Source organism: Phacochoerus africanus, chromosome 10 (assembly GCF_016906955.1).
Source record: "Phacochoerus africanus isolate WHEZ1 chromosome 10, ROS_Pafr_v1, whole genome shotgun sequence".
Lineage (NCBI taxonomy): Eukaryota > Metazoa > Chordata > Mammalia > Artiodactyla > Suidae > Phacochoerus > Phacochoerus africanus.
In genome coordinates, this window is record NC_062553.1 from 126,430,214 (window position 1) to 126,452,370 (window position 22,157).

The 22,157-nt window shown below is 37.1% G+C and overlaps 1 protein-coding gene across 1 annotated transcript in view; it reads right to left on the reverse strand.

Annotated features, from left to right (window-relative positions):
- The window catches only part of GRID2 (glutamate ionotropic receptor delta type subunit 2), a 1,319,580-nt gene that overhangs the window by 589,494 nt on the left and 707,929 nt on the right, over positions 1-22,157 (reverse strand). The gene's annotated exons all lie outside the window — the stretch shown is intronic.

Consider the following 22,157-nt stretch of genomic DNA (forward strand, 5'->3'; position numbering starts at 1 on the left):
TAGTTCCTTCCCAAGGTCTACAGATAATATTGTGAGCCATATTTTGCATATACAGCCTCTCTTACCAGGTGAAAGAAGTTAATTCCATGCTGTCCACAAGCATGTAGACCTCAGACCATTTGGAACTGGTCATCAATACGGTTGACATGTTGGCTCCCTATTACCTCACCACCAATCAATCAGAAGAAGCTCCGTGAGCTGATCACATACCCCACAACCCTCTCCCTCATACTACCTTTAAAAACCTTTCCCTGAAAGTCACCAGGGACTTTAGGCCTGTTGAGCAGTCGCACCTGACCTCCCTGCCCTGCAATAAATGCTACAATTTTCTTCATCAAAACTGTCAGTAGACTGGTTTCCTGCATGTGGGCAAGTGGACATATACTTTATTTATTTATTTATTTATTTTGCAAATGCATAATGAAGTACTGGCAAAAGAGAAACAACATCATCTGAATGTGTTTTAAAAAATCCATCCACATATCAGTGCATCTTCCTATGAGATTTTGAAGTCATCACAGAAAACAGAATTCCATTGAAACCTTCATCTCATTTGATATTAATAGTGAAATAACTGAAAGATATGGTTTATTTTTTTCCCAAAGTGCATTCTCAAAATACATAGCCCAAATTTAATCTTAAGCAAATTATTTCACGGAGTTATTTATTTAATAAGGAGCACCCTATGGGACTCATTTTCCTACTTAAAAAGTAAGATATTACTGAGTTAACCAAAGGTAAAAGTGGACATTATGGAATTATACAAAGCTGTACAATTTCTTAAACTCAGACCTCAAAACCATTTCTGAGGAGCAATGTTATCAAAATGATTGAACATTCCCTTGGGAAAAACCAAACCCATGCATCAGGAATAAAAAGATATCAGATCAAATAGCACAGCAAGCTCTGCTATTTTAGTCTTCTCAAAATAGCTTCAAACCAAGACAATAAAGCTCAGAAAGAGTGAGGAGGACAATGTGAACACATGAGAGAGACAGAGAGACCATGAAACTAAGCCAAAGAAACGGAATAGTTAGTAGGATCCTTGTCTTCTCTACAGTCCAGGTTTGACCTGAAAACCTGAACAGCAAAACCGTCTGCTTAATTGAGAAGTGAACCATACAAAAAGAAGTTAATTAGCATTCAACTAATAGGCCCCCACAACTGGAGCACTCCCGATTGAGCAGTTTTTAAAAGTAAGCTCTCAACTCATTTAAATATTCTGGAAGTTGAGCGCTTTCATAGCATGCTGAGCACTGATGGAGCTGTTTAGAAGCACACTGAGTGCTTTTCTGTGTGAGTTCTTGTCCTAATTTCCACAACCCCAACTCTCCTTCTGCCTACACAGCTGCTAATCAAGAGGTCGCCTTCCTGGTATGAAATTCCTTTGCCAATTAGAATTAGGTTTTAGCCTTTCATCTTTTATGTTTCAAGGTAATTAAGAAATAATAATAATTAGTGAATATATGTCAGAGTGAGGTTTATCTCCTCTAAAGAGGTATCAGTTGAGTCAATTTCATCCCTCAAGGGTCTGAGTTAAATTTTGGAAATTAGTGTCCACACTGAGCTGGGAGACTGTGCCCAAAATTAACTGTGGTCACCACAAAGGATTTTCAATGGTTTATTTCTCCAGGTGCTTAATCAGCCAGGAAGTGAAGCAATATGAGAGTGGTTCAATTCCTTAGTTCTTTACAATTGTGTCAAGGTTCTCACTTGGGCAGGCTCTCACTAAAATAAGAAAACGCGTTCAAGATATGTAAGACAATAATTTTTTTTCTGCTTTACTTTTTCACAGATAAATGAAATAAAATAAATCAATGAAGCAGAATAATAACTCAGGTAGTCAGTGTAGCAGCATGGACTTCGATGCATTCTTTGATATGGCTATTGATTAACATTTGTGGCTTAAGGGCTCCAGGGAATAACATCCCCACAAGCCTTATTTACTATAGAGAGTTTACCTATGCCCATATGAACATCAATCTCTAAATCCCCGTGACTCAGTTTACGGGATGAAAAGGGCAAAGAAACCATGAGACTAAAGGGACATTTCCACCCCTAAGAGCCGTATTGGACAAGGGCAGGGCCAATGGGAGAAAACCACATCTTTCTGGACTCCATGTTGGTACTCCCCCATCTTTAAGGGACTAAAAACCCCTATAAGACAATAGAGAAGGGGGCTCTTCTCTCCCCTCCCAGCTGTCCTGGGAGCTATTTGCCTTCCTGTAATAAAGACCTTGCTTACTTGCTGCCTGTGTGTTCTTGAAGTTCATTCTTTGGCTGTGTGAACAAGAACCCAGGTTCTGGTAACATCTTTCCAGCATCACCATTAAGTATTTATTGAGCAGCGATTGTATGTAGATGCTGTGAAATGGAGATTAGCACTTGACTCCCCGTCTCTACACCCATTGAATCATGAGCCACTGCAGCTGACCCTCAATGCCCCCTGAAAGAAGCTCAGGGTGGAGAGCAGGAGTGAGGCACTCTGCTCTGGGAAACTGTCAGGACAGGTCTTCAGATATTTAGATATTTCCGGGAGAAGATTTTATGAGTCCAATTCTTGCTTCCCCTCATGCCTAGAAAAGCTTTAAAATCCTTCAGTGTGACCTCTGCTCCTCATGAATAGAACAACCTTCTGTACAAAGCTGTGCTTTCTTGCATGTACCTCCCCACTTCACCAAAACTACATGTATACTGACATTCCCTCCTACCTCTTTGGAGTGGTTTTCCAGAGCTATTTGAAATGTTGCTTCCTAGGCTATAGTCCTCATTTTGCCCCCAAGAAAATTTAACTATCAACTTTTAGCTTGTGTATATTTTTTAAGTCAAGAGTACTACGCCAAATATTGATGAGAATATGAGATTGTAATAGTCCTTGACCTCAAAGAGTTTACCAATTTTACTGGGAGAAATAATGCAGCATCCAGACCTGTATTTTGATATGGTTATTTCTCTCCTGAAACTTAACTGTCTATTTCTAATTTGTCCTTTCTTAATCCTGATATTTAAATTATATTTTGTTGGGTATCCGTTTTTCCAATCAATTTTGTGGTGGCCACAGTAAGTTTAAAAGGAAGTGGTTATAGATAACTAAAGAACAAGTGCCTAGAATCAGAACTAAATATGACAATACTTGGGAATGCCTCCAGAAGGCCCTGTCCAAGCAAACACTGACCTTCCTAGACTGAAGCTCTTTAATGCTAGTTGCACATATAGGAAAGAGAACATACCACCCCCAAATTTGCCACTTTGGCTTAAGGAGTATTTTGAACTGAAGGCAACTGAGGAACAGCAGATGTTGGAAAGCTCTAAAAACAGCATAAATTTTCCTTTTGGAAGGGAAATTTACATTTATAAAGAAAATTTGCATTTGTAAAGATGTTTCTCTCTTCTATACCAATGAGATAAAGATGACACAACAACTTTTATAAGTGGAGAAGGCACTGACTTGAATCTGCAAAACTAACCTTCCTAAACACTCCTTATTTATCATAACTTTTTCTAGTCACCTTCCCATACTTGCTACCTCCCCTCTCAGCAATCCCCAAAGGCCCTTTTCCCTTTTTTTAGCCTCTTCTTCTGATGGATGGGATATAAGTCCTAAAATTCCCCTAAACACATCTCAGGGGACTCTAAACCACCAGGGCTGAATTTCAACTTAAATTTGCATGACAAACTTTACCCTTATTTACTGTGCTATTTCTGGCCATCCTCTGATAACCTGCCTTCCCCATACCCTTCTTCTGCTATTTTGGGTGAAGATGGTATTTAAGCACACTTTCTGGCCAATTATTTGAGTTAATCATACTTCTGTATTTTTTTTTTTTTCCTTGTTACTCTTATCTTTTCTTACAGGGGCCCTAGCCAAGGACCTACAAGAATAGAAAGAACATTTTGTTTGTTTGTTTGTTTCTTCCCCTAAAGTTTGTGACTCTTTTTTTCACCCCTCTTGTTAACTTCTCTTTTTATCAGTTTGATTCTTGGGGCCTCAGTAATTGGGTAGAGGAAAAGATTTTTTTTCTCCCCTGTGGTTCAAAACAAGGATTACTTATTCAGAGATAAGAGATGGGTGTCTCAAATCTTATATCCTTTGCTACTTTTGAACCAGGATAGTTCTCAACTAGGATAATTAAAGTACAGTATTAAAAATAAACATATAAATATGATTTTTTCCCTCTTTTTTTAGGGCTACACCTGCAGCATATGCAAGTTCCCAGGAGAGAGGTAAACAGGAGCTACAGCTGCTGGCCATGCCATGGCAACATCAGATCGGAGCCATATCTGTGACCCACACCACAGCTCATGGCAACACCAGATCAGAGCCATAGCTGTGACCCACACCACAGCTCATGGCAACACCAGATCCTTAACCCACTGAGGGAGGCCAGGGATCAAACCCACGTTTTCATGGATACTAGTTGGGTTTGTTCACACTGAGCCATGACAAGAACTCCAAGTATGCCCATGTTTTACCAGCTATTTTAACATCCCCCAAGTGAAAAAATAAGGGATTAGACTGAATTTTTAAATATCATTTCATTTATCTTCTTCATGGAAATTCCAGTAATCCATCCAGAAATGGTAAAGGGTAGAGAGTTTATGGAGAAGAGGGGTCATTGCTGAGAAGAAATACATACTTCAGTTATGTTTCAAGAAACTATTGGTTAGTAGAACGTACTGATTTGAAGACTGAATTTAACATGAGGGACCACTTGCACACACATTTGGAAGGGGGAAAGAATGCCGTTAGATAAGAAGGAAAGTGTTTGATTAGTCCTGCTGTGTGTGACTTAGTTCTCATTTAAATCAGTTATGTCTAAAACCCTCAAAACCAAAATCAAATTTCACCTCAAAAATTTTCCATTTACTTAGAGCTTGCTATACGCAATATATTAGGGAATATATGATGTGAGATTTAAAGTTAAAGAACCTGACCCCATGAAGCTTACAGTCGAAAGAAAGAGAAGAGTAAGAATGAGAATGCTGGTAAAAGATCTAAAAGATCCAAAATTCACAAAGACATGTGTCCATGAAAAGAATTTAGAAAAACAAAGTCAGTCTGTAGGGAAATTTAAAAGGCCTTTGTGTGTGTGTTTGTGTGTGTGTGTTTATTTTTTTTTTCTCTTGTTATCAGAATTCTTTTTCAAGTAAATATGAATTGTTACTGTGTTCAGAGTGCATTACCATTTTAAGGAGCAATTTTGTTTTGTCCTGGGTTCCCCACATGGCTTAGCTTCAGCCACCTCAGCGGTCACTGTATGTCTGAAAGGCTGGCAAGGTGGGAACACAGTGGTCTATTTGCTTAAGCTGCTTAATTATAAGGGAGGGAAGGTGCCTGGACATTTGGGGGCTGACAGCTAATGTCCTAGTTTGAACCACTCATTCTCTGAGGGAAATGTGGTTCAGCCTTCAGCCTCACTGGACACTGCAAGGGAGCACCGCAGATTTAGTGTTTCTAATCCCTTGGTCTAACTGCAAAAATTACTCTGAGAGACATTCTGCTATGGTCCATGTGTCAGGGCTAAACACCATAGAGAAAAGAGGTGTAATAAAAAAAATAGGTGAATAAATACCAGGTCACCTGAATTTCTACTAAAGGAAGAGAATGTACTACAACTTTTGCTTTAGCTCAGCTCACTGCTTGGTGGGGGGGGAGGGGGTAAGTTTTAGTGTTGGGACCCTGCTGTTGGGCTGGAGAAGACATTTTGCTCTAGCAAGGAGACCCTGGACAATGATAGCAGCAACAACCTAGTGTGAGAGAGATTTTTAGATTTTCCTGGCAGTAGCATCAGTCTCCAACTTACATTTGAAACAAATGGGTCATCAACATAAATGCCTTGCTATCAGGACCTTGTGGAAAACTGAAAGGGAATGATAGGTTATGATAGACCCTAGGGATCCTGCATTATCAGTTTAGAGAGAACCAGTATTGCAAAAGTTCAGCTGATGGAGATTGCAAAAAAATAATTCCTTCATTGTTACTATTTTCAACAACTAATGTGCCTCAGGCAGGTGGGACAGGAAACAACATGCTGCAATTTGAAATACAATTAGGTAGATAGATTAATTACTAAAATCTCAGTTACTCATATTGGATAGTTATTTATATTGTTAGGGAACATTTGTTAACAAAGTTCTATACTCTTCTAATATCTATTATTCTGAATTTCAGATAAATGTTTTTTAGACATATAATTAATGTAAATTCAAGGTCTAGAGCAGTGCTGATCAATAGAAGTTTCTCTGATGAGGAAAATATATGCTCTGCCCAGTGCTTTCTCAAGTTTTATAGAAATACAAAATAAAATATCAGGCTCATGCCCATAGAATCAAAATTTGCATTATAACAAAATCTCTAGGAGATCTGAGCCACAGCAGTAACAACACTGGATCCTTCCCCATTACGCCACCAGGGGACTGCAGAACACTTGCAACCTTCAATTCTTTCTCTGCCCCTTTAAGATATAAATCTTTTCCCAGTCTCTTGCCAGTTTTTCAAATCAAGAATGTCTTTCACAAGGACCTGGGGGCCATTCTTCTGAGATGTAATAATCGAGGATAACAGAGTCTCCAGATCTCAGAGGTTGAGGAGCAGCCTCATTTGGGTAAACACAAATTACCGAACACAAATGGCCTAATCACATTGACCGTATCCCTGATCATGTCCTCCAGTACTCTAGTACTCCACTACAAACTCTCTTTACTCTAGTACTCTAGCACCCTAGTACAAACTCTCTCCTCTAGCACTCTTTATTACTCCCCTCCAGTACTCTAGTACCCTAGTACAAACTCTCTTCGCTCTAGTATTCTAATACCCTAGTGCAAATTCTCTTAACTCTAGTACTCTAGTATCCTAGTAGACTCTCTTTACTCTAGCACTCTCCTCCAGTACTCTAGTACCCTAGTGCAACCTCTCCTTAAAAAGAATTTATGAGAGTTAGTCCTACCAACTACTTCTTTGTCTGGACCAAAAGCCAGGACAATTTTTTTTTTCACATTTATTGTATACCTTGGGAGGTAACACAGCCTAGCACACTTCTTAAGAATGGTCTAGACTTAGTTTTGCTCTTACTTTCTATGTGACCTGGATCTACTCTCACAATCTCTTTGTATCTCATTTTCCTATTTTGTAAAATGAATCCCAACACTTGAACATACCTCACAGATTTGGTATAAGGATTAAATGTTAATATGTAAAACATACAGCAGTGTCTGGCACATAAAAACTCAATAAATGTTAAATACTGCTGATGGCAACCACTTTACAATGTTCAGAATTCTCTCAGATTTCTTGCCTCCAATCAGTTATGCCTTATCGGATTACATATACAATTAATTGTGGGTTTTTTTGTGTGTTTTTATTTTTTGTGCTAACAGTTTCAGGCAAAATGATTTGCCTCTCAGATGGCATGTTCAAAGACTATAACATAAACTTCCCAATTGAAGACCAAATAGGTAAGTTTACTTGAAAACCAATTATACTCTTCCCAAAAAGGAATTAATGATGAAAACTGTTAGAAAATTGTAAAAATGTAAAAAAGAATGATGACTAAGTTAACAAAAAGTCAAATTTAAATAATCTACTTAATCCAAATGGACAAATGTGTAGACATCATTCCTTAAATTTTTATCTGTAGAATGAAGATACTATTGTACTTACTCATCTCACTGGATTTTTTGAGGATTATGCAAGATAATTTATAGAGTTATTAGCATAGTGTCAGACACCTGAGAAGAGTCTAATAAATGTTAACTAGCTACTATTAGGAGGAAAGTGAGATGCAGGTGTCATATGTCAGCAAAAAAAAATTCCATGAGACAATTTTTAGTGTTTCAAAAACTGAATAGTTCTACACCACTGACTATCAACCAGGGATTATCTTAATCCCCCCACCCATTCCAAATTAATGGGAACATTTGGCAATGTGTGGCACTTTTTTTTTGTTATGATTGCTGTCTACTGCCTACAAGTAGGGAGGCTGCTGAACATTATAAATGCACAAGACAGCTTCCCACAGCAAAGAATTATCTGGTCCAATTTGTCAATAGTGCCAAAGCTGAGAAATTTTTGTTTTAAGGGAACACATATTTATCTCTAATATATTGATCTATTTAATATGCTTTCTTTGAAACTGTAGTCTAGACTTATTATGTAAGTGTAGACAAAATATAAGGGACATTTAGTATATGTTTCTTTTGTAAAGCTGGTAACTCATACTAGAAAGTTGGTTTCTTACTGGAAATCAGTTGCTTCCCAGCGTGTCTTAGGTCACCTGCATAATGGCCCTCATAGACCATTTGGGTCCTTCTTTAGTAGCTTTTCAGCTAGTCCACCTCTTTGTGTAGGCCCTCTTTTTTTACTTAATTTTTTTTCCTGCCTCTACATCTAGTCTACTAAGCGCTCAGAGAAAACAAATGAATTAGAATCTAATGATTCTACCATAAATGCATTCCATCTAAATGCAACTGAGCCTTCCAATTACCGTCAAAATCCTCTGTATTTTTATTCTTTCTTACTTCCTATCTCTCTCTCAAATATGATCTCTTTATAAAACTGACTTTACTTCATTTCAGTAATTCTAAATTGATTTTTTTCTGTATCTTGGCTCTTTCCACCTGATCTCCCTTACTTGGAAAATGTCTTACTTGAAATAGGTTTCTTCCCAAGATCCAGTATATTTGATCCCCCTTTTTGCTTCCAAACTTTAATGAGCCATCTACTCTTACTTTGTTTATTACTTTGCTAATAACCCCTTCATTACTTATTTCCTTGAAATATGTTTTTTTCATCACACTACATTAATACAATTTTTATTTTATTTAGGGCTGCTCCCTCGGCATACGGAAGTTCCTGGGCCAGGAGTCAAATTGGAGCTGCAGATGCCAGCCTATGCCACAGCCACAGCAATGCAGGATTAAGCCACATCTGCAGCCTACACTACACCTTGTGGCAATGCTTGTGGCAATGCTGGATTCTTAACCCACTGAGAGAGTCCAGGGATCAAACCCACATCCTCAAAGACACTATGTTGTGCTCTCAACCTGCTGAGCCACCACAGGATCTGCAAAAATGTTTTTCAAAGGTCACCAGTGATCATCACATTGATAAATATAGTAGCTTTTCCTTAGCTACTGCATTCCCTTCGTTCATTTCCACCATACCACGTCTTAATCTAGGGTGTTCTAGAATGACACCAAACTTATGACTAAAATTTTATTGACCATATTATCTCAAAACCTGTTCATTTTCTTACATTTCTAATTTTATAACATCAATGCCAGTGAAATCCAGTCTTAAAACGTAAGAGCCATCTCTCTCCCATATCTCAACTTAATTTCACACACCTAATCATCAATTCCCAACTCTGTTAACATCATTTGCATTTTCTTTTTCTTCCTCCTCTTTTTTTTTTTTTTTTTTGGTTGCACCCACAGTAGGTGGAAGTTCCTGGGCCAGAGATTGAACCTGAGCCACAGCAGGGACAATGCTGGATCCTTAACCTCCTGAGTCATGAGTGAACTCCTGCGTTTTCTTCTTTATCCTACACTACAGTTCTGGAGCATTGTTAATTTTTTACTAGGTGTGAGCATTGAATATAGATTACCAAATAGAACCTTCACAATTACTCTGTGCTCCAGGAATTACTCCATTTCGTAGATGAGGAAAATAAAGCTGAATGATTTTACGTGGCTTGGCCAGGACCACACAGCTAGATACGTAAACACTGAGTCCAAATCCCAGGTTCACGCTGCCTTTGCTGCCTGTCCTCTTCTTGAGGTCTGACATCCAAAGTTTTTCACCTACCAATCTGGTACAAACTTACTTCCCGACTTTGCATCCTCAAATCCTCCTTCTATTCGCTTGTGTCCCCTGTCCCTAACAGCTCATCTCACATCTCTACCTCAGGATCTTTAGGCCTGCTTTTCTTCATTTATGGAAGGATGTTTTTCTACCATATTGCCTTAAATCCAAACGCTAAATATGGGTTTCAAATATTGACTTAAAGGTTGCCGCATCAAGTAATACACATATTTATGTAATTCATATTTGACAATTATGGACCTGGGAGTTCCCACTGTGGCTTTAGCATAATGAACCCAAATAGAATCTATGAGGATGCAAGTTTGATCTCTGGCCCCACTCAGTGGGTTAAGGATCCAGCGTTGCTGTGAGCTGCAGTATAGGTCTCAGACGTGGCTTGGATTTGGTATTGCTATGGCTGTGGTGTAGGCTGGCAGTTGCAGCTCTGATTTGACCCCTAGCCTGGGAACTTCCATATGTCGCATGTGTGTGTGCCCCCACCCAAAAAATGAAATTAATGAACCCATTTGTTCATATAATTTTAGGGTTGAGTGTACACACAGAAGTTTAATCTTTGAATCATCTTAGGCTACAGTTTGGGAGATTCTATGAAAAACAGAGTTTGCTAGAAAAATCAAATGAACTTAATTTTCTCTACCTAAACAGCTTATTTCTCTCCTATTTATCTGCATTACAGTAAGAAAAAGTCTGAATAGAATTGTAACCTAGGGATACCTGCTAACTTTTCAACACAGCTTCCAGGGGTGGTTATACCTTAAAATTGGATCCTCTACAAATCTAAAGTATTGATTTTGTCAGTAAGTACTTAAGGAATTGATTAAGTTCTGGGACACTGATTCACACTAACCCAGGCTGGCAAATAGAGTTAGACTCCAGTGCTAAGATCCATTTGCTGTGGCTGCCTGGAACAGCAGGGCAGAGTACAACAATCCACGTTTTGTTCTGGATATGGAAAAGAAAGGTACTTGTGGTATGTATTTGCCATTTTCATACTAAGCAAATGTACTAGAAACTGGCATATTAATTAAATTGCTAATTATCTGCAGCAAACAAATCTCTCTAGTGCTTAGATTCAGGGGCTCATCATTCTTCTAGCTTCAAAAGGTGATATTCAGAATGGGATATCTGAATGTGTGAAAAGAGAGGTGCATGATTTTGAAATTATTTCACTCAGCCCATGGTAAGGCCCGATAAATTGTGCCTGTCATAGCACAGAGAATACTTTATATATAGTCACATCCTTGCCTTCCAGGTCTTTCTCTTCTAGGCACTGGTAGACAGATACTGCCAAACTCTCATCTTCAAATTCATCATTCAGTCTATTTTAACTAATCTCTTTATTTTGTCCATATACCTTCATGGAGAGAAAAGCTCAATATAAATTTAATCACTCTCTGATTCATTCACATTCCAGACCTGCTTTGATGATACTAGAGTTAAGTTTTGGTAAGAATTTCTTGAAGTAGCCAAGAGTTCTCAGTAACAGAGAAAATTTGGGTTTACTTCTTGGTCTGGGTAATCTTATACATTTTCTACAAACTTACTCAGTTTTTACATAGAAACTTTGTTTTCTTTGTTTTCAATTCTCTTTGGGAATTGAGAAGAGGAATTTAACTGTTTATTTTTTTCTGGTTTTGTTATTTTGTACATTTTACATTTACAACATTTTCCTTATTAATCTGTCTGTTCCTTGGAGACTAGACTAGACCCATATGTCTTTTCATGATTATATTACCAGCAACAGTGTTCCACATTGTCTTGCACAGAATAGCTTTAAAGATATTGTCTGAACGAATGAATAGATGAATCCTGGATGAGAGAAGGATTTCAATTCCCCTGTCTTGAAGGTTGAGGCAACTGTAATTTTCTATTTCACAAACTAGTACAGCCTTCACTTATGTTTCTTGCTTAACTTCGTTTCAATCAATAGAAGAGAATGGAAATGTTGAACCCATCAAAAACCTAACAGAAAAGAAAAACTAGCAAATTAGATGTTGTGAAAGCAAAAATTGATAAGTGATCTTTAGATTATTAGGAGAAATTAGTAGCAAACTGCCCACCAATATCAATACCCAAGTCAGTGGTCACAGGAAAGAAGTAAGTTGGATCTGCCTTATTTGGAAGTTTGGACTCACTGGAACCTAGTTCTCGGCTTAGTTCCCATATTTAGGGAAATCATCTGAGAGTTAAACAGAGCTCCAAACAGAAAAGCAGAACCTAATGCTCTTTCAGGCCTCATTAACAGAAGCTAGATCTGTCATGCATAGTTTTGGTCTAGTGGAAGGTAAAATAAAGTTGAAACTTTATTTGGAAAAAAGAAAAAAAATAAGCTGTAGGTTGGCTAGTAACAGAGCTGCCTTTCAAGTTCAATACAATTTTGAGCTAAAGTAAAAATTCAGATTTCAGAGCAGTTTAGTAATTATTAACTGTAATATAAGAAAAATTAAGTAAGCAATGAGCAGTTTTTGCTAGAGAGTTTGGTGGATTTGTTTTTAACTCCAGTTAGAGTAATTTTTTTTTTCTCTTAGAAATCCTTGCCAGTGTAAAAATCATATCCATATAGAGCAATTGAATTTTTGAGTGACTGGTCACTAGCAGCTACCTGATGACTGCCTATTGAGCTCATGGAAAGAGTTATTTTAGTATAGAAACCAGTATCACTAACTTTTGTGATCATGGGATCATAGATTTTTATTCCAATGAAATCATCAGTAGTGCCTTTCATTCTCTTCTAAAATTATCTGCTTCATGTTAGAGAGAAAAAAAAAATGATATAGATACAAGATGCTGTACAGGAATAGTAAATAGCCTTATACTCCCGAATGCAGCAATTAACTCCTTTTTATTCACTGGTGGTGGAAACAACTAACATTCTTTTCCATTCAGGTATACTGATGCTGTGTTGAAATGAATAGCCAACACCACGTGAAAAATAAATGTTTATCTACCTCTCTACGACCTAGCATATGAAACAGCCAATTTCAGATGAACTTAAGATTTAAATGTAAATGATAAAACAAAATTTCTAGGAAAAAAAATAGGAGTATGTCTTCATGATCTTAGAATAGGAAACTTTCTCTTAAAAAAAGACAAAAAAAGCACTATCTATAACGAAAGCAAATCAATAAGGGACCACGATACAAATATGAACTTTTTCTTTTCTTTTTTTTTGGTCTCTTTAGGGCCACACCCACAGTATATGGAGGTTCCCAGGCTAGGGGTTAAGTTGGAGCTGTAGCTGCCAGCCTATGCCATAGCAATAGCAACATGGGATTCCAAGGCATGTCTGTGACTTAGACCACGGCTCACGGCAATGCAAGATCCTTAACCCACTGAGCAAGGCCAGGGATCAAACCTGCATCCTCATGGATGCTAGTCAGATTCATTTCCACTAAGCCACATTGGGAACTCCCCAAATATGAACTTGTATTCATTAAAATTCACCATTTATAGAGTGGAAAGGCAAACAACAGGAGAAAGTATTTAAAATACATTGGGCAATGGGCTCCTATCCCCAATATAGGTAAAACTCCTACAAATTGAGAGGGGGAAAAAAAAGTAAAATGACTTGAATAGGCACTGTGTAAAGAAAATATAAAAAAAGCTGATAAATATACAAAAAATTATCCATCAGGAAAAAACAAATTAAGAGCTAAATTGCAATCTGATGCATATCCACCAGAATAAATAAAATGAAGAAGGCAGAAAATAATAAATGTTGATGAGAAAGTGAAAAATTGAAATCCTTGTGCTTGCTACCAAGAGGAGTCCAAACTGGTGTAAACATTTTGGAAAACTGGCTGTATCAGCTGGCATTAGTACATAACATACCTTATGCATACATACTTTTTGAGCTAGAAATTTCATTCCCAGGTATACAACCAATAAAAATACATAAATACAGAAGAAATACATGAACAGAAATACAATTTGTAATAGACAAAACTGGAAAAATCAATAAAAGTTATATAAACCATGGATATTCATGCAACAAATGAAATACTTTGGAGTAATCAAAGTGAATAAACTAAATATTTCGTCATGAATAAATCACATAAACATAATGTTGAGCAAAAGAGAACAGACAAAAGAGTATATACAGTATGTTTCTATTCACATAGAGTTTAATATAAATCTTTAGTTGATTACGTTAGAAGTCAGGATTATGGCTATAGTATAGGAGGTTATAACGGGTGGTGACTGGGAGGGGCATCTGGGTGTGCTAGCTCAGTTCTGTCTCTTGATCTGGATACAGTTTCATGGAAATTTGTTGAGTTGTAAAGTTATATGTATATAATTATGTACATTGTATTTCAATAAATACTGTACTTTTAAAAATGCATAGCAATAATCTATGAATACAGTATTAGAAAGACTTTCATGCAATGGATATATTTCAGGAAAAATTATAGTTATATGTTCCTTTTTCTAATATCACTAGATTTGCCTCATCGTAAAAACTGGACTGTAACTGTACAACTGTAATGTCTCCAAATAATTTTTTTTGGTAAAACTTGGTTGATTTGAATAGCTATTAAACAGCTATCACAGTAATTTGAATATTCAGGATACTTTTTGATGACTAGAAACCTTTCTATATCCCTTGAGACAATATAATTTCACGTGTTTTATAATCCTTCCTAAAGGCTTATTTCTGGCACACTGCTTACATATTTGAAGTAAGTAACTTTGTCCTTTTTGTTGTTTGACAGGATCAAAAAGTTCTCTGGAATACAGTACAATGGAAGGAAAACTATTTCATAAAGTATGTTTAAAGAATAAAAGATAATACAGTTTTCTTATTAAAGAGTAAATGGATTTCGTGTAACAGTAGGGTTCCTTTCTGAAAATTTGAAAAAAATGCAAATAGGAAATGATATTAATTACCACATAAGTAATAAAACTTATTTTCCAATATTTGATTTTTCTTCTTAAACCTGAAAACTAGTAGTTATGACCAAAAAGTTCTAATACATGTATCCTTCTGGAAAGGGTTTATTAACCTTAATAGTATCAAATGAAACATTTTTCCTATATAAAAAAATACTGCTTTTCAAAATATCATCCCAATTCGTATTTAAATCAAACCACATGAGCACTCTTATTTCACCGTATTCATTTCAAGGACACTTATAGGTACACTGTGATAACAATTTTCCAAGGATATCACAGCAGGTTGATTTCCTCAGCTGCACATAACTGCAGTGTTTTTCTTAAAGCTTTGAAATCTTGAATGAGAGGTGGAGCACTAACTGTAGACATTAATATATTAAATTTCTAAGACTTCAAAGAGAGCATAATTAACTCAATGCCACATAATTGCTTCAGGGACAGAAAAAAGATGCAAACAGAATTGATATGCTCATTTTCCACCTCAGCAATTAAATGACAATGCTAAGAGAGCAATTTCTTTTTTTTTGAAAACTCCTTCCTTTGACTTTTAAGTTAATATTTCTCTTGAATATTTCAACAACTTTCTATGTCAACTGATAAAATAGAGGAAGAGTGAAGGTGGGAGCTCTTTGACCAGGATTTCTCCCTTCCACCTCTCCCTCTCTTCAGTGCTTACTGCACCTGTCTGTCTCTTTGACCTCATCATAATCTTTAGTTCCTATACCTTTCCCATTATTCCAATCCATCAGTTTCTTTCTGGATTTATTTGCCTCTCTATCCGTCATGTAATCCACTGTCATTTCTATATCTCTTAGGACTTGACAATCATGTGCCCCTTTGCCTGCTGACGACTTCCTTTACCAATTTCAAACTGTGATGGTCCCCATCATCCACTATCAGCACCACCTGCAAAAATGCTGAACAGCACTGGAGGAAGCTAGAGAATAATATTGATTAGATCTTAGGAGGCCTTGAATTTGTTCAACTGTAAATTTGGAACTTGGACAAAATGTTACACGTTGTACTTTCCAAATCTGGAAATACATATTTCTAGATATATTATTTCTCAAAAAAAATTATAACCTTGGTTCTTTAAGGTACCTTCTGTCTGTTAATGTCTAAAAATTTGAAAGAACATCCTGGCACATCCAACTGAAGAAAGTCAAAGGGAATCACCTCCCAAACCTCAGTAAAACATAAGGGACTGAACAGCTTAGACACTAACAACCACGAGGAAAAAGAGACAGAAGCCATCATAAAAGTCTTTTTAAATAAATGACTGAAAAAAGAAGATCAATGAAGTAGTGCTATCTAATGAGCCTAGTAGAGAAGAAATCATCCTAAGGGGCAGCAACTGAGCAGAGGACTGTCTCCTGCCAAGTCCTAGAAATTTTGATGCTTGGAAATACCAAGCCAAAGGGCCAGTGGGAAGGAAGTGGGGAACTAAAAAGTACAGGAGTACTGTTATGGTCTATAAATTTCTGTGAACACTGCATTAGTAAATACTGACCTGTTGTTCTGAGGGGATATACAGAGTTTGGGTCTTGCAAGCCTCCTGTTTTATGCATGTTTCTATTTAAAGTCACCTTATATACTATCTATTGCTGTGTCTTAGGCCATTCTAGTTGCTATAACAAAAGACCCCAGATTAGGTAGTTTATAAACAACCGAAACATATTTCTCATAGTTCTGGAGGCTGGAATTCCAGGATCAGGGTGCCAGCACAGTTGGCTAAGGACCCTCTTCCAACTGTAGATCTCCTCTTTTATTTTTACCTGGTAGAAGAGGGGGGTCTGTTTAGCATTTAGAATAGCACTAATCCTATTCACGAGGGCTCCACCCTCATAAATTAAGCACCTTTCAAAGGTTCCACCTCCTGACACCACACATTGGGCACGGATTTCACACAACATACAACTTTAGAAGGACACAAACTTTCAAACAAACCATGTTGATTCATTAGCATTAAATTCATGGCTCATGGACTTGGAGAAAAGACTTGTGGCTGCCTGATGGGAGGGGGAGGGAGTGGGAGGGATCGGGAGCTTGGGTTTGTCAGATACAACTTAGAATAGATTTACAAGGAGATCCTGCTGAGTAGCATTGAGAACTTTGTCTAGATACTCACGTTGCAACAGAACAAAGGCTGGGGGAAAAATGTAATTGTAATGTATACATGTAAGGATAACTTGATCCCCTTGCTGTACAGTGGGAAAAAATAAATAAATAAATAAATTCATGGCCAATGGCAGTACAACTCATGCCCAAATGAAACCTATCTGACATAAGCATTTTTTTTTGGGAAAACACACCACAGCCTTCTTGTTCTCAGGAACACTGGACACTGTGTCTACTTAGTGCCATTTTGCAAAAATGCACAAATGGCACTAAATAGACTGTAAAAAAAAAAAAAAACTTTATACAGTATAAAAGCTGAAACAAGCATGCAGAACAAAGATTTATTTGACCTTAGCTGATAATATGAGCTTACTGGTCAACTCAAAATTCCCACAGTTCTGCAAATTTCTGTGAGTGACTGTGAAAGCATCTCTAATATTGATTTGGGAGTTTCAAATACATTATCTTTGCCTTTTTTTTTTGTCTTTTCTAGCGCTGTACCCGCGGCATTGTGGAAGTTCCCAGGCTAGGGGTCCAACTGGAGCTGTAGCTGCCAGCCTATGCCAGAGCCTCAGCAATGCGGGATCCAAGCTGTGTCTGTGACCTACACCACAGCTCACAGCAACACCACAGCTCAGGGCAACACCGGATCCTCAACCCACTGAGTGAGGCCAGGGATTGAACATGCAACCTCATGGTTCCTAGTTGGATTCGTTAACCACTGGGCCACGATGGGAACTCCTCAAATAAATTTTAGTGAGTGAATTCAGAATACAGAATCAGCAAATAAAGTGTACAGACTGCACTCCCCGTCTGTGCAAAACATCCTTGTCATTCATTCTTTTGCAAAATTAAGTAATTAATTAATCAATACATTGGTATTATTATCCTAAAACAAAGACCATACATAAACACACATAGAAAATCTAGCATTACCTTCAGTAAAACAACAGAATCCCATTTACTCAATCTAAATGGAAGCTTTTGGGCAAGCCAAAAACCTGTCTTCGTATGCATAGCTTTTAATCAACTCGTTGATTCATTCTTAAATACTAATGTCAATCTAGGATCATGAAACATTTAAAAACAACTGCAATGTGAAAAATATCAAGATAAAACAAGAAAAGCATTAGCTTAGAAAAGACAGAAATAACTTATGAAAGTAGGAGAACTTTCAATGCAATACTACTCAGTCACAAAAAACAACAAAATAATGCCACTTGCAGCAACATGGATGGAACTAGAGATTCTCATACTAAGTGAAGTAAGTCAGAAAGAGAAAGACAAATACCATAGGATATCACTTATATTTGGAATCTCATATATGGCACAAATGAACCTTTCCACAGAAAAGAAAATCATGGACATGGAGAACAGATTTGTGGTTGCCAAGGGGGACAGGGAGGGAGTGGGATGGATGGGAATTTGGGGTTAATAGATGCAAAGTATTGCCTTTGGAATGGAGACACAATGAGATCCTGCTGTATAGCACTGGGAACTATATCTAGTCACTTATGATGGAGCATGATATGTGAGAAAAAAGAATGTATACATGTATGTGTGACTGTGTCACCTTGCTGTACAAGAGAAAATTGACAGAATACTTTAAACCAGCTGTAGTGGAAAAAATAAAAATAATTATAAAAAATTATCAGTAAATTTTGAGAAATTAAATATTTTATTTGTTAAGAGAAGAAAAGGCTCACCCAACATGGAGTCAAATGGGTTGTAACACAGAAACATAATTGTGAAATTTTATTTTTTTAATTTATTTTTAAAATTTAATTTTATTGGGGTATAGTTGATTTACAATGTTGTATTAGTTTCAAAGTGAATCATGAAATTTTAAAAACATTGAAGATAAAGTTCCTAAAAGATTTAAGGTGCAAAAAATAAACCACCTTCAAATAAATAAGGATCAGACATCCACTGAATTTCTTATCAGCTGTCAAATGAGTGCCAGATAAATTAACACTACTGATGGTCTAAGGTAAATAATTTTTATTATTTATTCATTTATTTATTTTTATTTTGGTCATGCCCATGGCATGAAGTTCCCAGGCCAGGGATCAAACCCATGCCACAGAAGTGACCCAAGCTGCTACAATTGACAATGCCTGATTTTTAACCCGCTTGGCCACAAGCGAACACCAAATGATTTTTAACCTAGGGATTTATAACCAATCACCTTATTCATGAAGGAGGAAGTTAGAGTAAATACATTTTTATAAATGAATAAAATAATCTCATAAATAAAAAATTTCTACTTTCCATATATCCTTTCTTAGGAATTTACTTGAGTGTATTCTCTTGCAAAACAGGAAACTAAGAAACTAGAGGATATGGGATCCAGAAATTCATGGATCTGACCCAAATGAGTGATGAAGAAAATGCCATAAATAGGACAGGAGAGCAAGTGCTCTGGGAGGGGAGGCTGCAGGCAGGAAACAGGGATTTTGGAGATTTGCTACTAAAGACAGGGATTTAGAATTTATGTAATTAACAAAGATAAAAATAAAGAACAAAGTAAGCAAAGTAATAACTCAAAAAAAAATCTTGAAGTTCAGTGAGAAAAAACCTCCACATAATCATATCTTACAACTTTTTTTATGCAGTGCAAAATATTTATACTGATAAAAATATAATAAGTACATTCATAGATTTCCAGTCTATAGAACCAACCTGAAAGACACAAAAGATTTACCTCTAGATACAGAGCAGGAAATATACATTTCTAACATAACCAGTATAAAAGTAAAGCAGTGGATTGTGGAAGCTGGGAGGTAGAAGAGCAGAAAAATGTGGAAAGAACCTTAAGGGACCCTGTATTCTCTGCAGCAGATAGAACAGAAGTGAAGGTACAGCTGTTATTTAGAGGCATTTAAAAGTGTGTTATGTTGAGAAGAGGTGTGAGCATTGGTGAAGTAAATGAACTAAATCTTTATTTATCTTATCAGAAAGGAAAAAAGAGACAAAATAATAAATCAACTTGTAATACCAGAGTAAATAAAAATAGCAAAACTAAAAAGCTAAGAGTGACTCTATATGTCAATGAAATATTATTCAGCTATTAAAAGTTACAAGGAACACTTCATACTTCCCACTGGAAGGAGCTTCTTTTTTTTTTGTCTTTTTTTGCTATTTCTTGGGCCACTTCCACGGCATATGGAGGTTCCCAGGATAGGGGTCTAATCGGAGCTGTAGCCTCTGGCCTACGCCAGAGCCACAGCAACGCTGGATCTGAGCCGCGTCTGCAACCTACACCACAGCTCACGGCAACGCCGGATCATTAACCCACTGAGCAAGGGCAAGGACCGAACCCGCAACCTCATGGTTCCTAGTCGGATTCGTTAACCACTGCGCCACAACGGGAACTCCTGTAATGAGCTTCTAGACATTACTAAATAACAAAAATCCAGGCATAGCACCACAGCACAAATTCACCACTCTTGTGTAAGGAAGAGTTAGATGCGTGTGTGCATGTATATCTGCTTATATATATGTATATGTGTAGCTAATATACCTGTAATGCTACATGAGACACTTTGCCTCCTAAAAAGAAAATCAGATCCTTAAGCAACAATAACAGGTTATCCTTTTAAACCTTTTAAATCTTGAACCAAGTGAATGCATAGAGAATTCTAAAAGTAAATATCAATTGAATTTTAAACATTAATATTAAGTATTTCTGGAGTTCCCGTTGTGGCTCAGTGGTAACAAACCTGACTAGTATCCATGAGGATGCGGGTTCGATCCCTGACTTTGTTCAGTGGGTTAAGGATCTAGTGTTGCCATAATCTGTGGTATATGTCGCAGATGTCTCAGATCCTGTGTGGCTGGGATACAGGCCGGCAGCTGCAGCTCTGATTTGACCCCTACCCTGGGAAACTCCCTATGCCACAGGTATGGCCCGAAAAAGCAAAGAATAAATAAATAAAGTATTTCGGAAAAGAATAACTAGAGAGAGAAAGCGCATCCTCTCCCTAATATATTTTTATTCATTTTGCAGGATTTTGGTAAAGGAAATTCTCTGTGAAACCTTCCTGATGCCAGCCAAAGTTTCTGCAGTTAGTCAGTTCTCCTATAGGGTTCCAGAGCTCCATTTACTCATTGTTACTACTGTATTTTTCTTTCACAGTTTATTATTTAGTTACCCACTTGCCTCCTCCACTAGACTAAGTGATCCTCTAATTCAGGAACTATCCTGTGTCTCCAGACTTCTGGAGCTGCTTGCCTTTTGAATTTGGTGCTGCTTGCCTTTTGAATGAACTGCATCTAGAACTTAAGGGGTCAGCCTACTCTCTAAGTGGGCAAATGCTCCTATAACTCTTGGGAGAGCAGAAGCAAGCTGGGAAGTGTCTGACACCAGCCAGTTAAGCAAGAGGAACCACTACACAGGTCAGAGGAGAGTATAGCCGGCTGAGGATGGGGAAGAGGGGGTGGGTTCGCTTTCTTTCTGTCATCCCTACTCACTGCTTGGAGCTGAAAAATAAACTTGGCTTATAATTTAGAGACATAAAATCAGAAAAGCAAAGTGAGTCGGGGAAGAAATGATGACTGGGTAGATAAAGGGAGATAAGTCTCTTAGGACAATCACAAACACAGATTCTTAAGCGTTTGCAAAAAAAGATGGAAGCAGTAGATTATTACAAGTATCAAAGTTCGGAGTCACGGATGGGGCCATAGCATATGCTACATGTCAGGTATGTGCTATGTGCTGGAAAAAGTGATCTAGAAGTTACCATTTCTTAAGCATCTACTAGGTGCCACCTGCCAGCCCCCCAACCATCCCTTTAAGGCTTATTATACCTCATTAATCTGCATTACAAATATGCTATGTTAAAATCAACAATTATTCCACTTTACTGATGACAAAATGTGGGCTCAAAAATGTTAAATAACTTGTTGATATCATGTGACCAGAAAGTGGCTGAGATGGACCAGTACTTATCTTTTAAATCCTATTTCTTTTTTGGAAATTCCTACCAAGTCTAGTTCAAATGCCCCTTTTCAATGAAGCTCTCTCTGATCTTTCCTACCAAATGACTATAGAGGCTTCAACTTTATTTATTATAATTTTAATATTCTAATTTATATTACATGCTTTTGTATATTTCCCTTCAATTTTCTAGCAGATTTTGTGTTTCTTGAAGGAAAGAACAAACTCCTGTAAAATTGGAAGTATTCTACTGGGGAAAAATCCAGTGGTTCAATGAGACTCTTCAAGTCATTTGCTAGACTTGGAAAGGTAAAAGCTTTATATTTGTCCTTAAACTGCATAGCAAAAGTTTTCTATTTTAAAAATGTATTACTGATATGGTTC